The following is an 8,427-nucleotide window of genomic DNA, read 5'->3' on the forward strand; positions in this document are numbered from 1 at the left end:
GAGGCGTTTCTCTGCTGCTGATTTGTGCCCGAGGCCCCGGGGGATGGGGTGGTTCAACTGCTATTTGTGGAAGGCCCTGGGGTGTGCCAACCTGACCAAGAATCGTTCCTTATCCCTGGGCTCAGAGCAAGTTCATTGTCCCCATTTTGCAGGTATGGAAGGCGAGGCCCAAAGTGACATGGTGAGTCTGTGGCAGAGACCCTGAGACTGCTGCATCCCAGCTGGCACTTGCCACCATCTGGTCCAGCTTGGAATTTTGTCACCCAGGCCTTCCAGCCAGGAGGAGGGTGTTGCCCGCTCCCCATCCGTGGGGATGGGTGAAGGGAAAAGCAAACTGGGGGAGGCAGAGTGTATTAGTCTGTTCTCACTCTGCTGTAAGGACGTACTGGAGACTGGGTAACTTATAAAAAAGAAAGAAGGTTTTTTTGTTTGTTTGTTTGTTTTGTTTTGTTTTATTTTTTTGCGACAGAGTCTCACTCTGTTGCCCAGGCTGGAGTTGGAGTGCAGTGGTGCAATCTCAGCTCACTCAACCTCCACCTCCTGCATTCAAGTGATTCTCCTGCCTCAGCCTCCCGAGCAGCTGGGGTTAGAGGCACCCACCACCACGCCCGGCTAATTTTTTTTTTTTTTTTTTTAGCAGAGGGGATTTTGCCGTATTGGCCAAGGTGGTCTTGAACTCCTGACCTCAAGTGATCCGCCAGCCTCAGCCTCCCAAAGTGCTGGGATTACAGGCATGAGCCACGGTGCCCGGCCTATAAAGGAAAGTTTAATGGGCTCACAGTTCCACATGGCTGGGGAGGCCTCACAATTATGGCAGAAGGTGAAGGAGGAGCACATTTCCAACTTTTCTGTGTAGCTGAGAAATGTCAGGGTACAAGGTTGGTTGGGGGAGATAAAACTGTTGAACTCCTATTTAAAGACAGTTCCCCGGCCGGGCGCGGTGGCTCACGCCTGTAATCCCAGCACTTTGGGAGGCCGAGATGGGTGGATCATGAGGTCAGGAGATCGAGACCATCCTGGCTAACACGGTGAAACCCCGTCTCTACTAAAAATACAAAAAAAAACTAGCCGGGTGAGGTGGCGGGCACCCGTAGTCCCAGCTACTCGGGAGGCTGAGGCAGGAGAATGGCATAAACCTGGGAGACAGAGCTTGCAGTGAGCTGAGATCCGGCCACTGTACTCCAGCCTGGGTGACAGAGCGAGACTCCGTCTCAAAAAAAAAAAAAAAAAAGACAGTTCCCCATTTTCCAGCTCTTGGTAGCAGAACACAGTGGGTAAAAGTGCAGGCTTTGGGGTCCAGCTACCTTGATGTGGCTCCTGGCTATGGCCTTGAACCAGTTACTTAACCCGCCTCCATTTCTTCACCTAAAAAGTAGAGATAATGGTGTACATACTACCCCATCAGATGGTTGGGAGGCTGTAATGGGAATGTATGTAAGTCGTCGGAATAGAGCCCACACAAGGTGGGTGCTCTGTAAATGTGGGCTTTGCCATGGTTGGCCCATTCCTCGGAGAGCTCTCAGCTGGGTCATTAACACGGGCCATGGAGAAAAGCCACGTGGCACCTGGGGATGGGCCAGCACTGTGAGGGGGTTGAATTGCCTCCTCTTATTCCTAGACACACACACACACACACACACACACACACACACACACACCAGCCAACTCTGCACAGACTGCATTTTTGTAATCAATCAGATTTATTACGACTTGTATAGGACTGTTAATTCTTTATTTTAATTTTTAAAATTTAATAACATTGTGTTAGTTTCCACTGTTCATTTTTAAGATTAAAGTCTATTTGAAGCAAGTCATGCTGGTTTTCCATTTGCAGAAATAATGAAATGTTTCCTTTTAAAATAAAATTTAAGAAGTGAGTTGATCTCTGAACTATCTTTACAATATTTCTGTAAATCTAAAACTGTTCTAAATGAAATACTTAAAAAAATACCCAGGTTCATTTTGTTTTTAAAAGCTTTTAGAGAAAAGTGAGTCGATTAAAGGGAAGTATGAAGTAGATGCTGGTGAATGCTGCTTCGCTGGGAACTGGTTTCAGCCTGCTTTCCTCCCAGCCTTGATGGACTGTTCACAGGAGAGGGCCTGGGGAGGCTGGAGAGGGGAGAGGAACAAGTATGGGTGAAAGTCCGGAGTTCTTTGGGAGTGGGGGCAGGGTGTCTCCAAGGGTCCCTCTCATAGGTGTGACAGAAGTGAGTTTAATGACAGGTGAAGGGATGATTAAATTCCCCGAGACAGCAACCATGGGGAGCAGTTACCACCCCTGGACTCACAGGGCAAGGCAGGCAGCAGTACTGGAGCCCTGTGAGGGCAGAGGCAGTGGAAGAGGGCCAGTGGCCTTCGGTACAGGAACACAACTGGCTCAGCAGGGACGGAACCAGGGAGTGAACCCGCCAGCCTCTCCTTCCCACCCACAGAGCTCCTGCTCCTCCTTCCTGCTGAGGGAACCCACCAGAAGCCAGAGGCCAGGGAGCTCATGTGAGGCATCAGTCCACGGAGCAGAGGCAGAGAACGCAGCTGCAGGCCCAGCGGAGAGGACCTAGTCCTGGCAGGTGGAGCTGGGAGGGCAGAAGCTCGGCAGATTTGTGGGAAGAGCCTGGAAGCCAGTCAGCTGCCTTGTGTCACACCTACTGTGTGCCACGGGATGTGCCACTTCTCCTCCCGAGCCTTGGTTTCATCATCTGTCCACTGGGGCAGCCGACAGTTCCCCCTAGGAGTGCAGAGAAGCCTCCATGGGTCAATGTAGGGTATGTGTAAGCCCTGGGCACACAGTAGGCTTGCTGGTCAAACAGAATACCATCTGCCCTTTCCAAGAGAGCACAGAGCCCCTGCTGTCTCCTCACAGTCACTGGTGGGGTGCCACACTCTACCAACTTCCTCTAAGCCACTTTGGGGGCAGTAATGTCCCCTGCACAGGTCCCTATTGGTCCGGCCACCACCAGTTTGCTCAAACCAGGCCTCCAGCCTGCAATGCCTGAATGCTCCTTGGCGTCTCTAATCCTATCACACACACTGAGTCTCACCTCGTCACCCCATCAAGGTACAGAGGAGGAGCCCAAGGTCCCAGGAGGGAAGTGGCTAGTCCAAAGTTGCTACAAACTAGTGGCCGGTCAGCGGCACTGCCAGGGGCTGGTTTGGTCAGAACATTGCTGGGGAGGCCCTTCCCCTAGAGCCGGCCTGATTCCTGGCCTGAGGGGCCTCCCCAGGAGGCAAGAGAACCCTGGTCAAGGCTTCTGCATCCTTTATTTTCCAACCTCATTAAACACCTGCAGATCCATTTGCTACCTAAAATACAGAGGGAGCCCCAAGGAAAAAAATCATTCAAATTGAAGGAATAAATAAACACAGGCTTGCAGGAGTACAAGTGCCCTGGGAAGTTCCAGTGATTTCAATACCCACCCATCTCTAACAGTACCCCCGACCCCCATTTCTTTTTTTTTTTTTTTTTTTTTTTTTTTGAGACGGAGTCTCGCTCTGTCGCCCAGGCTGGAGGGCAGTGGCCAGATCTCGGCTCACTGCAAGCTCCGCCTCCCGGGTTTACGCCATTCTCCTGCCTCAGCCTCCCGAGTAGCTGGGACTACAGGCACCCGCCACCTCGCCCGGCTATTTTTTTGTATTTTTTACTAGAGACGGGGTTTCACCGGGTTAGCCAGGATGGTCTTGATCTCCTGACCTCGTGATCCGCCCGTCTCGGCCTCCCAAAGTGCTGGGATTACAGGCTTGAGCCACCGCGCCCGGCCCCCCATTTCTTTACAAATAGCTGATGGCCTCTTGGTCTCGAGTAAAGAAATTACAAAAGTACCTCCAAGCCCCTCCTTCCTCCCATGTCCTCCCTTGGCCTGGCAGGGAAAGTCCTGGCTCCAATCCCTGACTGTGCTGACTGGCTGTGTGGTCCTGAGCGCGTGACTGTCCTCTCTGGGCCTCAGTCTTTCCACTGGTATAAAGGAATAATGGTCCTTCTCCTATTCTCATCTGCTAGTCTACGAGAAAACACCTGGCCCCAGCCATTCTTCTTTCTCTCCCTCTCTCTCCTCACCTTCCAACAGCCCCACCATGCTCCAGCCACACTGAACTTCCTGCCACTCCCCAAATATATCACAAGTGTTAGGGAAGGTGTGTCAGTTAGATTTTGTTGTGTAATAAACTGCCTCCCAGTTGCACCTGTTGGTTTAAAACAATAAGCATTTATGGTTCCACTGGACAGTTGTGTTGATGTCACTGTGTTTAGTGTTGTACCTGAGTCAGGACGTCCCGTCTGTGACAGGTTGATTACACACTTGGCCCCAGGTCTCCACCCGCCTCCCATATCTGTGACCCTTGCAATGTGACTTCACAGTCCCTCCCATCAAGCGGGTTGGTGGAGAGGGGGTGGTGCCATTTTCCTACCCCTCCATCTGGGCTGACCTATGATTTGCTTTGACCAACGGAATGTGGCAGCAGTGACAACAGGCCAGTTCTCAGCCTCAGCTGTAAGAAAGAGGCCCTACATGCTTCTTTTCACTGTTCCGGCCCATCACTGCTGCCGTGAGAATGACTGGGCTTGGCTGCTGGAGCAATGAGAGGCCCCATGGAGGGAGGCCTCAGCCACCACAGCCCAGGATTAAGGTTTCTCTTGGGACATGGGTCTTTCAGGGCTATCACTGGGACAGTCCCAGGAAAACCAGGAAGGTTGATCACCCTAACCTGACCCACCTGCTGACTCAGGTAGAGGAACAAATCCTGCTGAGATCCGAAGAACTGCCCTGCTGGCCTGTAAAAGCCAACTGTTTTAAAGCAACCACTGCATTTGGAAAGTGGTTTGTAATACAGCAAAATCTTCCTCATACACCTTCTCCATCTCTGTGTGAAGAACTCAGAGTTGCTGCCCATGGCTGCCATGTGCACTGCATAACTTCAGGGAGAACCAGTCCCAGAGAACGCATTGTGAATGGCGCTGCTTAGGATTGCGCAGGATGGAAGTCCTAGAAAAACTCAGCCAGGCTCCAGTTCAAATGTCACCTCCTCTCTGAAGCCTTCCCAGACTCCCCTGGATCTAATTTACTGGGGGAAAAGGAACCTCCTGTGCTAAAAAGAGCACAGGTTTTAGAGTCAGACAGGCCAGGTTCAGAGGCCCTGCTGCTTACACACCCGACCAGTCATTTGAACCTCACACAGAGACTGGGAATGGCCGCAGCTGCCATTCTTGGGGTTGTGATGAGGAAAGAACACAGGGACAGTGCCTGGCAGACAGTGTGTGTTTCACAGAAGCACCAAGCCCAGGCGTCTCCCCACACAGCCCCGAACCCTCTTCTCTCTGTTCCCGCTGCTGTGGTTCCTTCCCCGGCTCCAAGACTTTCTTCCTCCACCAAACGCAGTCACTTCCTTGCTGGTGTCCCATCCCCCAGGCTTGCGCGCTGTATTATGTATTGAGGCCAAAGGGACTTTCTCTTTTTTAATTTTTAAAAAATTATATAGGAAAATTTACTTTTTTCTTTTGATGTACAATCCTATGAATTCTAACTCATGTACAAATGTATGTAACCACCACCATAATCAGAACACAAGGGACTTTCTTTTCAAGATTTGTCTTTTTTAATACTAAAATTTTGGATAGATAACATATATACTTTGTAAAAAAAAAATGCGTAAAAGTATAAAAGTTACTCAGTAAGAACTGGGTCTCCCACTGCTGGTTACTCCTCAGATGCAATTTGTAGTTTTTAGTTTTGACAATTGTATACATGTGTAACTATTCAAAATAAAACATAGAACATTTCCATCATTCCAGAAGATTCCCTCATGCCATGCTCCTTCCTGGTCAGTCTCCACTCCCATCATCCCAGAGGCAACAACTGAGATTTTTCATCACAGATTTGTTTTGCTTGTTCTAAAATGTACCCTTCCAGAGATACTTCATGCCTATGCAAGCATAAGTATGTAGAACTATCCTGAAGTCTCCAATTTTATATCACTGAAACCATATCTTGTCTTTTTGTACTTGATATATTTTGGAAATTGTTTTAGATCAGTAATAATTCTAGCCTACACACACGGTCCTTACCATATACCACTGATCTAAACGCTTTGTGTATATTTGCCTATTTAATTTTCAGCACAGTTTTGAGATAGGTGGCATTATTGCTGCTATTGTTGTTGCTGCTGTTATTATTACTATCATCATTATCATTCTTACCAGTCCCATTTTAGAGACAGCAAAAACTGAGGCACAGAGAGATTAGGTTAAGGAACTGGCTCTAGGTCACACAGTCAGTAAATGGCAGAGCTGGGGTTAGAAGCCAGGCATCCTAGCTCTAGAGTCTGTGTTCTGAGGGACCACATTCAACTGCTCTAGTGTACTTCAAGCAATCTCAAGGAATTCCATTATATCAAGACACAGTCATTTATTTAACCAGCATCCTCCTAATGGCTATTATTTGCCACCGTAAACAGGGATGCAAGGGATATCTCTGTCATTCATCTTTCTGCACATGTGGAAGTGTATCTGTTGAATTAATTCCTAGAAGCTGAATGCCTGGGTCACAGGGTGAGTGCAATTTTGTATTTGATAGATATCGCCAGAATGTCCTCCGAAGAGTTATCAATTTATATTACCATTAACAAGGCAAGGGAGAGCCCTCCACTCTTACCAACATAAGATATTATCAACATTTTTTATCTGTGTTATCTAGCTGGGGAAAATTGTAACTTCATGCCATTTGTATTGGCATCTTCTCTTATTGTAATTTAGGGGGACATCTTTTCATGTATTTGGAAGCCATTTGCATACACTTTCTGTGAGCCATCTGTCCATGCCCTGTGCCCATTTTTTTCTTGGGTTATTAATCTTTTTTAAAAAAAGAGTGGTCTCTCTTGATATAATAGTTCATTCATTTTCTTTCCATTTTATTTACGGTATTTTCCCCCCAGTCAGATGTGGTTAATTTTAGTGTGATCACATTTATCTTTTCTTTTTTTATGGCTTCTGGGTTTGAATTATTTTGAGAAACGCCTTCGCCTTTCCAGACAAAGAACAACAAAAGAATGAAACATGTTTGCTTCAGTACTTTCATGATTTCATTTATTTACCTTTCGATCTTTGATCCATTCAAAATTAATGTTGGTGTAAGAAGTGATATGCGGTTTCAACCTACTTTTTTCCAGTTACCTAAATATCATTATTAAATAATCCATTTTCACCCACTCATTAGAAAAACTACATTGTCATATGTGTTTGTGTCTAATTCTGGATTCTTTATTTCTTGTGTCATCCTCCTAGCTCTTCTTTTAGTTTTTATGGTGGTCTACTTTAGATATAGAGAAAAAATGCATAGATTTTCAAGTGTTTGGTTTGGTAAGTTTTGGCAATTGTATACACGTGCAACTATTCAAAATAAAACATAGAACATTTCCATCATTCCAGAAGATTCCCTCATGCTCCTTCCTGGTCAGTCTCCACTCCCATCATCCCAGAGGCAACAACTGATGCTTTTCATCACAGATTTGTTTTGCTTGTTCTAAAATTTCATCCAGGTTGTTCTCTGAAGCAACAGTTTGCTCCTTTTCATTGCTGCATGATGTTTCATTACATGCATAATCCACAGTCTCTTTGGCCAGTTTCCTACCAATAGACACCTGGGCCGCTTCCAGTTCTGGACAACCATGAATAAAGCAATTATGAACATTCTTATGCAAATCTTTTTGTGAATGTATTTTTTCATTTCTCTTGGTGGAACTGCTAGGTAGGAGGGTAGGTGTGTGTTAGTCATGTAAGAAACTATCAGACTTAAAAAAAAATTGTTATACTATTTTCTATTCCTGCCAACAGTATATAAGAATCCCAACGGATCCACAACTTTTGCTATATTTGTGGTGTTGTCAGCCTTTTCAGTTTTAACTATCTGGTGGTTGGGTGGTTGTGTCTTACTGTGGTTTAATTTGTATTTACATGTTGGCTAATGGTGTTGAGCATTTCTTCATTTGCTTATTGATCATTTGCATAATTTTTGTGAAGTGCCTGTTAAGATCTCTGGCCTAAATTAAAAATTAGGTTGTTTATCTTTTTAATTATTGAGTTGTAGGAGTACTTGATATATCCTGGATACCAGTCCTTTGTCTCACACACACACACAGACATACACGTATTTATGTTTTGTGAATATTTTCTACCAATCTGTAACTCACCTATTCATTCTCTCTCTTTCTCTCTCTGTCTTTTTTTTTTTTTTTTTTTGGGGGGATAGGGTCACCCAGGCTGGAGCGTAGTGGTGTGATCATGGTTCACTGCAGCTTTGACCTCCTGGGCTTAAGCAGTCTTCCCACCTCAGCCTCCAGAGTAGCTGAGACCACAGACATATGCCACCACATCCCGCTAATGTTTTTTTTTTTTTTTTTTGGAGAGATGGGGGGTCTCACTATGTTGCTTAGGTTGGTCTT

At 46.3% G+C, this 8,427-nt stretch overlaps 1 long non-coding RNA gene across 1 annotated transcript; it reads right to left on the bottom strand.

Moving 5' to 3' along the window:
* Positions 1–1,960: 1,960 nt before the first annotated feature.
* LOC103885293 lies at positions 1,961–7,994 on the bottom strand. The gene is made up of 3 exons (XR_002523600.2): positions 3,818–7,994; positions 2,468–2,725; positions 1,961–2,109 (listed from the first exon to the last, which is right to left on the bottom strand). It is a non-coding gene; the product is annotated as an uncharacterized LOC103885293 (long non-coding RNA).
* Positions 7,995–8,427: the final 433 nt, after the last annotated feature.

The sequence above is a fragment of the Papio anubis genome, chromosome 1 (assembly GCF_008728515.1).
Source record: "Papio anubis isolate 15944 chromosome 1, Panubis1.0, whole genome shotgun sequence".
Classification (NCBI taxonomy): domain Eukaryota; kingdom Metazoa; phylum Chordata; class Mammalia; order Primates; family Cercopithecidae; genus Papio; species Papio anubis.